The 14,096-nt window shown below is 45.7% G+C and overlaps 1 protein-coding gene across 1 annotated transcript in view; it reads left to right on the forward strand.

Moving 5' to 3' along the window:
• Wipf1 (WAS/WASL interacting protein family member 1) overlaps positions 1-14,096 on the forward strand; it is a 104,287-nt gene that overhangs the window by 67,794 nt on the left and 22,397 nt on the right. The gene's annotated exons all lie outside the window — the stretch shown is intronic.

Below are 14,096 nucleotides of genomic sequence, written 5' to 3' on the forward strand. Positions count from 1 at the left end.
TGTGGGTGCTGGGAATTGAACCCCGGTCCTTTCGAAGCACAGGCAGTGCTCTTAACCACTGAGCCATCTCTCCAGCCCCTGTTGTTGTTTTTGAGACAGGGTTTTTTTTTTTTTTTTTTTTTACTTTGTGTGGAGATTCCACAGAACAGTTGCAGGTGCCTGACTTTTGTGTGTCCCATCTCATCTGTGACATGCCCCCCACCACCACCACCCACGGCTTGGTGTACTTGATCACTTATAAAGTTAGCTGGGTAGTGGTGGTACACACCTTTAAACCCAGCACCCAGGGGATAGAGGCAGGCAGATCTCTGTGAGTTCGAAGCCAGCCTGGGCTACATACAGAGTGAGTTCCAGGACAGCCAAGGCTAAAACAGAGAAAACTTGTCCTGAAACAAACAAACAACGAAACAAAAAACAAGAACAAACAAACAAAAAAATCCAAGGATAGATTCTCAAAACAAAACAAAAATGGATACTTATTTGAGAAAAACAGACTGCGCAGGGGGACTGCAAGTTTGAGGGTAAACTGTGGGTATGTTCAAAGGGCCTGAGGTGAAGGGGAGCCTTCCAAGGTCAAAGTGAAGATCAACATCAGATATTTTGAAACAATATTCTGGTCACAGTGATTGATAATGAAAGTGGCTTCAGTCAAGGCTGACAATGCTGGGCAAATGTCCTTGGAGAAGTACCTTTTCTACAAGGTTGTCGAGACCCCTGAGCATGCTGTGGTTCTGGCCAGCACCCCTGTGTGACGGTTGCTGTCAGGCAACCATGTGTACAGACCTTTCCTTTATAACATCCCAGCTTCATTCGATTACTTTTTTCTTATTCCTAGGGTTGACATGGTGACTCTGCTTTTATTCTGACAGCTTTCCCATTTCTTTCACTGAACAAAGCAAATGTTTCACCGGAGGAATATGTATATTTCTGGAAAGTCAGACAATTGAGTGCAGCCAATGTTTCCAGAATTAAGGCAGTTCAACTTCTGGGTTTTCAACTTTGAGGTGGTGCAAAAGCTCCAAGCATTAGCTGCTCTTCTGGGTGCGATACTGGACGGTGGCAGCAAACCTCTGACAGCCTCTAAATGGTGACAGGAAACAAGCGATGAATCACACTAGCTTGAGTTTCTACGCTAGCATGTTTAGTTGATTGCATGTCATCTACTCAATGTAAATGCATTTGCAGCCTTTTTAAAAGTGTATTTTCTAGCTGATACATAAAACATTCTAATGGGTGCATATTAATAAAATGATGTCTTAATATCTGTGATATCTAAGTCATTTATACATGTCTCTCCTCAAACATTATCATTTATGGTGAAAAACCCCAAATCCTTCCTCTAACTTCTTGAGATGAATAGTATGTGTTTGTCACCTCATTGTTGCTTCTGCCCAACTGCAACTTAGTACCAGCCTATACTATTTTCAACTTACAATGAATTTATAAGAGATAACCCCATTGTAAGTCAAGGAGCATCTGTTATTACCTTACATATGCATTAGGGTGAAGGTCCAGGATAAGATAATTATATGCAGGGTTTTTTCCCTACCTATATTAGTATCCTATAGAACCTTTGAAGGGAGCGATTCTGTGCTGAATGGGACAGTCTCGTGTGGTATAATGAAAATTGTCCTAATGGAAGGAAGGCCACTTATGATTGGACCCACAGATGTCCCTCTGCATGCCCTCCCCCCGTTTCCTGTCTTCACAGAGCAGCTGGGTCAGCCTCTTTCAGGCAACATCGGTGGCCAGGCCTGGCTCATAGGTAGGCAGAGAGCTCCAAGGGGCATCTCGGGTCAGTGAGCTTCTCTTTCAGGGTTTGGAGGGGTAGTGTCAGCCCCAAACTGCCGATCTGTGTCTGCTCTTGTTCCCTGAGATTCCAGAGACATTTTCTGTGTCCTTATGGCTCTGTCCTCCAGAAGGCATGGAGTAACCCTGGACCACAGAGGCGGCTGCAGAAGAACCCAGATGGACCTGACCCACACTCTAGAAATAGTGGTAGAGGCCTTATTTGGCCTTCAAACCATCAACAGGCAACCAAAAGGAATGTGTGTTCAGCCACGTTAGTGTGCAGAAAGTAGACATGGCAGGATGTTGAAGGGGACTTTCCAATGGTTTGCCCTTGGGCTGTAAAACACCATATTCTGTGTTCTGTATGGGTTTTCCCCCTGAGACATTTGCACTGGGAGTTGGTGACCAACTGGAAAATTTTTCACAGTTTAATGAAATGACTGAAAACAAAAGGGCACATGCATGGTTGTACCATATACAGAAAGGGCACTTTTCCTACAAAGACATCAGTAGCTTAGTGATGTTCTAACCTGGAGCTGGGTGTTTCTCCAGTCCCCTTTTGTGTATTTTACACATTCTGTGACGTGTCAGCTGTGGGGGGACATTGCTAGACAAGACACAAAGTCTCTGTCCTCAGTGGCAGCGGCCAAGAGAGACAAGAGTGGCCAAGTGGACAGCCAAGAGGGGCGTGTTCTTAGAAGAGGACTCAGCGGCTCAGAAGAGGGAGAAGACATTAGGTGAAAAAGGCAGGAGAATCAGGGTCTGTTGCAGGGGACTGGCAGGGGATGGCCTGCCCTCCCTCCCACCCCCACCCCTACCGCCTCAGCAGACACTTAGATGTCACTTAATGAAAGAGCACTGAAGTTTTGCGCTTCTGCACTGAAACTGTATACCACGGCATCACTCAGCTGAGGATTCAGCTTCCTGGAGTGAGTGAAGACTCAGTGCTATTGGCCACACACTCAAGAATTCCTAGGCAGTGTCCTGATTTAGGAAATGGCTCCAAACATGATAAAGTCTTCCTGGGAACTTATAGCTATAGCCCAGAGTTGGGTCCAGGTGAGCTAAGACTGTACCAGGAATGACATGATTGAGCGTGTGTTAAGGGCCATCCTGGCTGAGAAAAGGACAGTGAGATGGTGGGGCCCTTCTGTGTTAAGTAAACTACCTCACTACCTTCTCATCTGTTTCTTTTTGCTTCTTGGAGTATTCTTTCTCTTGCATCTTAGCTGATTGATTGGGATTTTATTTATTAAAAATAAATGTATTATCACTGTCACTGAAATCTCTCATTTGGGGACTTTAACCCCTTCCTAGGAAGAACTACCTATATTCTCAACTATTATGGGAAAGACCTCAGTATCCCATTTCATCCAAAAGACAACGGATCATGTTGAGATGAACAAACTGCCTTTTCTTTAACTCCACATGCAAGCAGGTTGCTAGCCAATCAGGCATACCCCTCCTCCAGCCTCTGGTGGGTGAGGAGAGGATGGGCCATAGGTCCTTTTCCTCCTCCTTCGCTTGTTCTTCTCAGCTTTGCTTTATGGAAACATTGCAAACACTGGGAAAGCAGACAGTAGTGGTGCTCAGACCTAACGTGCATTCCTCACTCAGCTTTAAAAACCATCTTCTCAGGCCCACTTTGAGCCCATTTGCTCCCAGACCCACCTTCCTCCATTTTCCTCTTACCCTGACACTAATCCAGACAAATCATTCCATTCACAAATATTTTAGTGTGACTCTCTAAAAAGTACAGATTCTTTGTAAAAAAATAAAATAAAATAAAATAAAATAAAACGATTGCAATACCATCTCATCTAAAATCAGGGCTATCACCACACCATTAAGTAGCCAATCAGCATTCAAATTCTAGCTGCTTTGTGTCTTTTAGTTTGGGGGCTTTTTTTGTTTTTGTGGGGTTTTTTGGTTTTTTTTGTTTGTTTGTTTTGAGTTGGGAGCCTGAACATTGCATTTGATTTCTGTGCCCGTTAAGCTTCAGGCTTCCTTCTGCATCTTTCTGAATTGGCTTCCTTTGCACACTTGCCCCCCTATATTTATAATGTGCTTCAATACAGCTAGCTCCCGGGGGCTGGAGAGATGGCTCAGTGGTTAAGGGCACTGGTTGTTCTTCCCGAGGTCCTGAGTTCAATTCCCAGTAACCACATGGTGGCTCACAACCATCTATACTGGGATCTGATGCAGATGTACATGCAGATTGAGCACTCATATAGGTAAAATAAATAAATAAATTCCTTAAAAATTAGTGCAGCCAGCCCCAGCCCCCACCTCACCTCTTGCCCCAGCTCTCACCCCAGCTCCCCATGAGTCTTAGAATACTTCTCATTGAATCTTCTTGATCTGGATGTAGTCACATGTTTATCTCTGAACCTGCCAGGGAACCCCAAAGCATTAAAGAACCGAGCTGGTCACTTGCTGTCCTGGAGTGGAGTTTAGCCCAGCTGTTGCGGGAGCAGTGATCTGTTCCCAAATCTGAACTCCTTACTCTAAAGTAAAGGGTGGGAGCACGCTGGACAGCCCAAGAGTACCGAGTAGACTGTTTGCCACAGATGCACTGCTTTAAAAAGGCCCCAAAGAGACAGCTAACCCAGCCCTAAGGCTGCCAAATGCAAGCTCCTCCTGGAGGTGCCTCTGCAGCAAGGCCTGCTTTTCCTGCCCCTCCCACCTCTGTCTTCTCTCCTGAGCCTGCTGAGGCCTCGCCTAAGAACATATGTCAAGCTTCTTGCTGGTGGGTGGGTCCTAATGTGGGGATGAAAGCAGGGGTCCTTTTCCTGGGAGAAGTAACAGAATGGCTTTGCAGGGACCCTAAGGAATCAACAGTGCATTTCAGACTTGTGTCCTGATGTGGTTTTGCCTTAGGTCCCTGCTTTATCTGAGGTGGGCACATCAGGGGGTGCACAGCATAGAGCCCTGGGGTTTCCTACCCTGCAGGACTCCTTTTGATTCTCACCCATTCCATTGTGGATCACAAGGGTGGAAAAAGCCTTTGTTAACTAAGCTGTAGTTTCCTCTGTCTTCCTATAGGATACCCCAACATCCTAAGTATTTTCTGTTAGCTGGGTAGCATCAGCAGAATCCTTGTCTTTGTCACAGATTAGTAAGCGACATCATGACCAGCATACATTCCAAGGACTACCACCTTCTAGCCCTGGAGAGCTTGTACCAGCCTCCCAACCTTAACCCAGCCAATTGCAAATGTAATGATCGCATTCAAAACTCACATCTAGTCACAGTTACTAAATCATTTACAGTGTGTGTGCTCCAAGTAAAATGCAAGCGAGCATCTATAAATAGGGCTATGTGCAGGCAGAGCTCAGCCCTGAAGTGCCTCTGTACTTGATTTTTTTTTCCCAACCCAACTCCCAGTTGTATTTAGTTTCATACCCAGAGTGGCCAAAGGATGAACGTGGCATGTCCAAGCCCTGCATCCTCACAGGTCATATTCAGTCTCCTCTCGGGCCGTTTCCTTGTTTCAGGATACATAATAGGCCATCAGCAAAAAAAAGTCTGTAGGGTTAAATGTGCGTAAGTGCCTGGGCTGCTGTGAATGCCTGGGCTGTTGTTGCTGCTGTTGCTGTATAGGCATCAGGGTGAGAGTGTGTCTGGCTCCGAGGGGGAGGGAGGAGAGCTCTCCTCCACAAAGCAAAACAAAAGATCAAAGGTGTCGGGGGAGCCGGTAACGCACCCCCAGACTGCTAAGGCACAGCTGACAAATCACTGCAATTTCAGTGCTGCGTGGGGGCTCCAGACCAGCCAAGGGTATGTAGCAAGCCCTTGATTCAAAAATAAAACAAAACAAGTTTGGCGAAACATGCAGAATTCTCCTCAGGTGGGATTAGGCCAGTTTATATCTACGGTGAATGGAGCAGTGCAGAATATGGTTTTAGATTTTTTTTTCCTCAGGTCAGTTCCGTGCATACAGTTCTGCTGATAATTATGCGGGCAAAGAATTGCCCCTTATTTCTGGTCTTTTAAATCAGGCAACTTTCACATTTTAACATCGGGGGTGGGGGTGGGGAGGCAGTATTAGGTATAAACCCAGGCCCTTGTTCAAACCGACCAGTCCCCTAATACTGAGCTACATTCTTAAGTGGATTCTTCTATAGTAGATGCACTTGTTTAGCATGGCAGTGTTTTTTTGTTTTGGTGTGTGTATGTGTGTGTGTGTGTGTGTTTTCAGTTTTTCCAGACAGGGTTTCTCTGTGTAGCCTCAGCTGTCCTAGACTCACTTTGTAGACCAGGCTGGCCTCAAACTCACAGTGATCCGCCTGCCTCTGCCTCCCAAGTGCTGGGATTGAAGGAGTGCGCCACCACGCCTGGCTTGCAGTATTTCTTTCTTTTTTTTTTTTTTTCCCTCCTTTAAAAAAAAAAAACTGTAAGAGGGTCATTATATTATGGAGGAAGGCACTTTGGGATTGAGGGAAATTCAGGATTAGAAACAGCTGTGCACTATCAGAGTGCTTACACTACACCAGGAGAGGGTTGTGGAAACACAACGTGACAGACCTGAATTATTAACACCTGAATGTTTGGTGCATGTCACTATGGCACTGATTTTTCTAGGTGTTGATTTGGAGTGACGTGGGTAATACAGGGTTGTTGGTTAGAATTCTTTACTGTTTTTCTAAGATTGGTTAGACACTGTTGCTTCTTATTTTTCTCTCTGGTTTTTTATTGAGTAGGAGATAAATCTGGAAGCTTCTCTGGAAAAGAAAAAGCCCTTTTAGTTTTCTCAACAAAGCTTAGACCTCATCTTTGGCATTTGTTATTTACCGTTTTGGGAGGAACCATCCATCTTTGTCCTAGTGTGCTTTTCTGTTGTGATAAAAACACTGACCAAAAGTAACTTGGGGAGGAAAAGGTTTATTTCCACTTACAAGTTGTCTGGAGCTGATCAGAAGTGGGGGTCAGAGCAGGAGCTCTAACTGGACCCCGGAAACCCGGAACCCAGGAACCCGGGAACCCGGGAACCCGGAGGCAGGAACTCACATCAGAGGCCATGGAAGGACACTGCTTACTGGCTTGCTCAGCTAGCTTTCTCATTCGGCGTAGGCCCATCACTTAGCAGTTATGAGAATACCGAACAGATACAGCCACAGGCCACTCTCATCAGGATAACCCTTCAGTTGCACGCCCCTCTTCACAGGTGACTCTGGGTTTAGGTCATGTGGATGACGGACGCTTCCTGCGGTGGCAGGCTTGGAAGGGAATGCCATGGTGAGGTGGGATTCACAAGAAATTCAAACCCACTGTCTAGTGAGTACCTATCAGGTGCTGGAAACTGAGTGAAATGCCGAGGAGACAGCAGAAAACAAGACGCACCACTCTCGTGGAGCTTGAATTGTGGTGAGGAGAGACATTCACACAGGTGCGATCTCAAGTGCTGGCATGCACTCTGCAAAGAGAAAGGGCAGAGACTGGCAGCAGGGGCAGTTTTTCCTACAATCTGACCAATGAGAAGGCCCCGGGAGAGGAAGGCCCAGGTGAGAGGACTTTTAAGTATAAGCCCCAAGATGTAAATGAACTCGGTACAGTTAAGGAACAGAAAGGGCTGCTGGGTAAACCAGCCAGAGGGTTGAGTGAGCCAGCCTGTGGCGTTGCACACCTGAAATCCCAGTGCTATGTGGGTTGAGGCAGAAGCAAGATTGTAACAGATTCAAGGCCAGCCCGGGATGACAAAGAAAGCTCTTACTGGCCTTTGTGGTAGGCGAGGTGTTTGGGGTTTATAAATGAGAAATTGTGAGTGAGAAAGCTGTAGGAGGGGTTTAAGCTGTTTTACCCAGCACACAGCTCAAGTATATAGCCAGCGTAGACTGCACTTACAGATTTCCTTAAAGATGAAATAGACCCACAATCTATATACCTAGTCCCTGGGGTTGGTTCTTGGGAGTTCCTGCCTTTAAGTGACATGTTACGTTCTTACTGAGCTGCCACTAATGGATAGAATAACCATGCGAAGTGTGCATAATGAAGTCTCTCTCTCTCTCTCTCTCTCTCTCTCTCTCTCTCTCTCTCTGTGTGTGTGTGTGTGTGTGTGTGTGTGTGTGTGTGTTTGGGGTGCCTGACATAGTGGACTTCAAGATAACTCTGTAAATACATAGACAAATCACCTCATTGCCCGTGCTCTTGTTTTAGAGCCAGCTATAGTTAGACTTCCTCAAAGACTCACTCAAGCATTTAAGTTTTGAGTTGATAGCCTTTTCTGTTGCCCCAGGGCTTTTTAAGGAGAAGTAAGTGGTTGCTGGCTGCAAGCCTCTGCCTCGGTTTGGCCTCATGCCTGATAATTCCTGTTCGAACACCACTTGCACTAGGTTCTGCTTGAGGCAAGAAGTCCTGCATAACTTCAGGTCCCTTAATCGATTACCCTTGGATGACCGCTTCTAGGAGTTGTGCCCATAGCCTGGCATCGTGAGGTGGCTCACTCCAGTCAGCTCAGACCTCAGGGAACTAGAGTTTAGCACCTTTCAAACTTAAAGCTGTCCAGCACTCCTCAGTATCAGCATTTCTGGTGTTCAGGTGAAGCTATATCTCGTAAGCACCAGAGGAAATGTACTATTCCTGGTCCTGCTGCACCCCAGAGGCCTCTCCTCCAACCAGTCTAAACTGAAACTGTCCCTGTGCTTTTCTTTGAGACACCTGCATAGGTAAAGGCATGCCAGGTAACTTGTGGTCCCACGTGCGCGGTTCACCACGCAGTTTCGGAAATACGCCTCTGTTTCTCATCCTTTCAGCTGAAGCCATTTTCTTCAGTTGAATGTGTTGGGATGTGTTGCAAAAGATGAATATGAGTTTCTCAGATGCCTCGATCACAACGTATGGATATTTTATGCTACTTTATTCATGACCCAAGCTTGTGAAATACTGAGCTAAGGTCCCTTGCTATCGGCCCTCACTTTCTGTGTGCTTTGGTCAAATATCTTCTTGAAGAGTTGACTGTTGCCCCGTAAGTATGGATAAGGGAAACAAGATATTCTGGTCTTGAACGCTGTGGGTCTGCAGCTGGCTCTGTGTAGCGTGAATCCTGACTTAGGCCGCAGTGGCAGTTCCAGGCTTGCTTTGCTGTGATGTACCCGGCCTGCACGCCTCACCTGCATCTGAACGTTCCCCAGCGCCCCCTTGAGTGTTCTGCAAATGAGGAAGGCTCACTTAGACTAATTCTTAGTGCACTTAAGAGCTTTTATTTCTTGAGTGACTCTTCTCAATATTGCTAAATGAAATAGTCAGAATTGAGAGTGGTGCTTTCAGATTGACTTCTTTTGAAGAAATCTCAAGTTCCAGGAGTAATTATTTTTGTAGTGGTGTTGGGGGGTGGTGGGGGCTGTAAGCAGGAGAGTGGAGCGGAGATCCACTTACCTCAGCCTCAAGCGGCTCCATTCCATCCTGAAGGGAGGAGAACCTTTTTAATTTGGTTGGTTTTGCCCCCACCCCCTGCTTCTTAAGGAAAACCCGTCTAGTTTCTTTTTCTCTAGCAAAGGAGGAAGGAACAAACGAGAAATTAATCAGGCAGGAAGTGAATGCCACAGAAGGACGCCTGCCTCTGACTCAGGGTGTCACCCTGAGCAGGAGGCCAGAGCTTGTCCAAAATGGCTGCCCAGAAACAACCCCCCCTCCTCCGCTCTGGTGAGAATATGATGAAGATGATGCCTTTTTGAGGGACAGTTTTCTCTTCTGGCTCATGTCTTCCTTGCTCTCTGTTTGTCTGGATCCCTGATCATGCCTTCCTTTTTAACGGTAAGAAAAACTGCATTCAAACTAAATTTATTTTCTTTATCAGCAAAAGGGAAGGACTGAATGGGGTTTAATAGGCCATAGTATGTCGAGATAAAGATGTTTAATTGTTCTGTAGGGCACCATGTGGTTTATCCCTGCTGCCTGAGGCGGTGATTGTGAGTGCTTCGGGACTTGCTCGGAGATTTTCGGTAGAATTTTTCCTGACCATTGTACAAATTTGAACCCACATTAATTTCGTTCCCATTTTTCTATAAATTGGGGCCTCAGGTCAGTCAACATGCCCCTACTGTGTAGAGTCGTGTCAGGCCCACAGAGATGCCTCGGAGTCTTCCGTTTGATCTGCCATAAGATTTTAAAGCGTAGCTTTCAAGGCAGGGCCCCACCACCACCACCACCATGGTCTGCTTGCCTGAGGCTGCCACTGTCCTGCTGCTGCAGGCAGATGTGGAGTGTTCCCGCCTCAGTCTGTTAGGAAATTGCTACTTTGGAATGATTCAATCCACGTCAGAACAGTGCAGAGACAACTGCTGATGTTAATCAAATTCAGTAACATTTGTCATAATTAATTTTAATATGATCAATATTTAATTATGTCAGCCGTAAAATGTAACTCTAAATTTTAAAGCTGTGCACACAGAGACCCATGGAACAGGATTAAGAAATGCTTTTTTATATATATTCTCTGGGCTGTGTTTGAAAAAGCAACTCGTGTTTCTTTTTCCCCTTGCAGAAATATAGAGTGACACTTTTAAAACGAAGGAGGGCACATACAACTTTAGTCAACAGGCACAAATGTGTTTTTTGTTTTGTTTTGTTTTTACTAACTTAATGGTGTAACTCTTGTGTAGAGTAGAAACACAGATGTAGAGGAAGGCTGTAAAAGAACTCCAGTTCAGAAAGGAAAGGTGTGTATACACTGACCAGCAGTCTGGGGGTGGGGGGTGGGGGGGGGAATTAGACTGAGAGAGAGGAGGAAGAGGAGGAGCCAGCCTTGGAATTCACCTGCATGGCTTGCCCTCTCAGTGTCACATGTTAGCCTCACAGCACTTTGTTGATTGTGATCCAATCAAAACTCTTATTTTTTTATAGATATAAAGAGATTGACTTGCCTAAAACCACACTCAGCCTCTCTGGTGCTCTCTGCAGAGCCTATCTTCGTGCCTGCCCGCCTTTGCGAGTTTGTGTGCATCGTGTGCACCCAGGTCCTTGCAGAGGCTGGAGCATGTAGGACCCTCTGCAATTGGAGTTAGCAGTAAGAGAGCGTAACCACTGCGCCATCGCAAGACTCGCTCTCTGCATGTGCCCTTCATGGCCTTTGTGATGCAGTGTGTGCGCATATAGGACTAGGTGACGTGTGTGCATATAGGCCTTCATTTTCTCCAGGTTAAAACACAGGAAAGATGGCCGCACTCACTCATCACTAGTGCGTGATTTGTCCTTTGCTTCTGCTTTTTTTTTTTTTTTTTTTTTAACTTTTAACAAATGTTGATTAGTTATTAAACCCTGCTTCGTTTAGCTCCTAAACAACCCTATTAAGTAGACACCATCATATCCACCCTCAGTGGAAACTGCTCTTAGGCAGGCTAAGCCCTTTGCCCAACTAAGTACTGAGTGTAGAGGGAACTGCCTGGATTCCAAGAGCTTTTCCCCACCTGCACAGTCAGGAGCTCGTGTGATAAACTGTACAGTTGGTTTACTAGCCCTTTTCTACTCCCGAGACTCAGGGCTTACAACGTGCTCTGTGTTAATTATCAAAGCAACAGTAAATATGCTTAGAATGATTAATCACAAGTAAAATATTTTCCTTTCCAAGTATTTTGACCTTTTGAGAAGTAAGTCTGCTGGCATTTCAGCACAGGTGACAAGACTATACTTGAGATGATAAAATAAATATATTAGGTATGTTGACCTGAATATGCTCTCTGTCTCTGTCTCCCTTTCTGTGTCTCTATCTGTGTGTGTGTGTGTGTGTGTGTGTGTGTGTGTACACTGCAGGTTGGAGGCAGGAATTACTCCTTTGGGAGAATTCTCAATACTTTGGTATTGAGAATTTAGGGAAACTTGGGCTTTGACATTTGAGCTCCTTAAAGAAGATGCTTATAAAAGGATGGAAGACAGTGGGGAGAGAATTGGCTTCACTTATATAGATAAATAAAGAATTCCTGCTCCTTATCCCTTAAGCTAAACCACAGGAAGCTGAGTCACCCAGCTAAGTGTCATGTCCTTACTTTTAGAAGGGCTCAGGATGCCTATAGTTTCTGTTAATTTTTAAATTAAATTTGTGAGATAGTGGGTTGAAAATATATTCTTCATGGTAACCTTTGTTTCTCCTGTAGTTACTATTAGGGTGAAACTGTGTGACTCTGAATCCCGGGTCCTCGACTGTCTCCAGGTTGCTCCGGAGAGCACTTTTAGGGCCACTAGCTGGCAGGTGCTCTTCCCCCTAGCTGTAGCTCAGCCCCATCCACCTCCTTATCTAGAACTCAGAGTTAGCTGTGGGCCTCTGAATGCAGCAGGCACAGCATCACGGAAGCTGTTGTTTCAAATGAGCAACTGAGGAAGGACAAGCCAAGCTCCCGGAAGCAGAAGTGGAGGCTTCCACTGAAAACAAGTGGGGGCAAACCACCGCTGGCTGGGACTCCATGGGGTGTGTTTGCTTTGCTCTCTGTATCTCTGCCTTCAGCTCAGGAGAGGGGGGAAGTAGATCACCGGAAGAGCAACAGGCCTTTCTATGGGGGCGGGGGAGGGGGTTTGTGGGGGGGGGGGAAGCAGGCGTTACCTAGCAACTGGTGTCATAAAATAGAAACTACAGGCAACTGCACCTGTGAAAAGATTGTGTTAAAGAAACAGGATGACTGTGGTTTACCGGGAGCATCAATTTTCCCGTTGAGCCCTTTTACAGGAAGTTGAAGAACAAAGTCAAATTCACCTTAATTAGTTTTAATGGTTTTTCAGGTCTGAAAGACATCCAATTCGGTTTGCATGGAGTGTGTCTGGAGAATAAAATCAAGAGGAATGTTTCCAGTAGGAATCTCAAAACTCTGAGCTTCTAAAACATTCATGATTTTACCAGCAATTCCATATTACTAAGTAATTTTATGTGCCTGTGGGTAGGTCCATAGTTTCTGGAATGAATGCCCCTGTATGTATTATTTAAGACCTTTGATTCATTTAAATACAATTGAGTTATGTGCATTCTAAAGTTGCTTATATATTTCTCAGCTAAGTGTGTGTGGAGGCGGGGAGCACATTTCCCCAGCCTGAGAGAGGGGTAGATGGGTGCCCAGGCAAACATGCATGCATGTATTTATAAGTTAGGAGGCTATACATCAAAATAATAATTATTTCTGGATGTTATTTACCCCAGCTCCCTCTCCATCTAGAAGTGAGTTATGACTGAATTGTTTTCCTGTGAGGACAGATAGCAGCATCGTTGCTGTGTTTTTGTGCTGCGCACTCTTCTCTACACTGTTTTCCTTGGAATCAGGAGAGAAAATAATAAAAAAAATAAGTTGGGGAGGAGCCAGGAGCACACAAGAAGTCAGGAAAATAAATTAAGGATGTTATATATAAACTGTTACTGGACTTAAATAGAAATAGAGAAAATGTAAAAATAACGCGGTCAAGAGAGCAGTTGGACCTTGGGGTCTGGTGCAGTGTTTTCCGTGATGTGATGTCCACCCCCCATCCTTCCTCACACAGGGCAAATGAAGTACCCCAACTTACTGACTTAACCTTTTTGCAGGGAGAGAGTTACTTTCCCTTTATTCTGTTTTTATGTAGCACAGTGTTTAAGAGGAACTTCTGGCAACGGTTACAGAACAAGATGCTCTGAGTTTGAAATAGCACACAGCAGTAATAAACCACAGCGGGGTGAAGCCACTTCCGGCTGTCTCTCATCGCACCCCTCCACCTCAGGATTAGAGAGCCTCCTTCTGAGGACTGTCAGGTGTGCCCAGTGGTGGGTTTATTGGAAATCCACCCTGCAGATTAGTTAGTGTGGGGGGGGGGGTTTGGGCAGGGGGGGGGGGTCATAGAGTGAACTACAGCTTGAATTCTAACTTAGCTTTAGACTGAGAAGTGGCTTATTTAAGTGACTAGCAAGTTGTCTCGGTCCCCAGAATTAGTCATTTTATGTTCAGGGATAATTCAGCTTTCCAAGCATGCTGAAGAAACTGTGAGCTTCCTGGAGCAAGTCTGAAGCTGAGCTTCTAGAAAAGGGAGCGGGCTAGCAGTTCTTTCACTCACAGTGTTCCTCCATAGTCTTTATGCCCCCCACCTCACAGTTAGCAAATGGGCCTCAGCTGTAAGGTTCCCAGGGGCTCCAGGGGCAGAGTGTGTGTCTAACGCAGTGCTGAAGCATGCCACTGTCTTTTTAAAATAAGCACTCTGTTTTGGTCACCCAGCTCCGCGAGCTTTCCCGTGCCACCTGTGAACCCTAATGGGTGTGAAGATTCAGGCAGGAATGCCTAGCCTGGTAGGGTCAGTGTCTGGGCCCAGGATCCCTCAGGAAGGCCTAACTCTGATTGATGGAGGCTGTTAACCCTGTAGGA

This window comes from Acomys russatus, chromosome 24 (genome assembly GCF_903995435.1).
Source record: "Acomys russatus chromosome 24, mAcoRus1.1, whole genome shotgun sequence".
Lineage (NCBI taxonomy): Eukaryota > Metazoa > Chordata > Mammalia > Rodentia > Muridae > Acomys > Acomys russatus.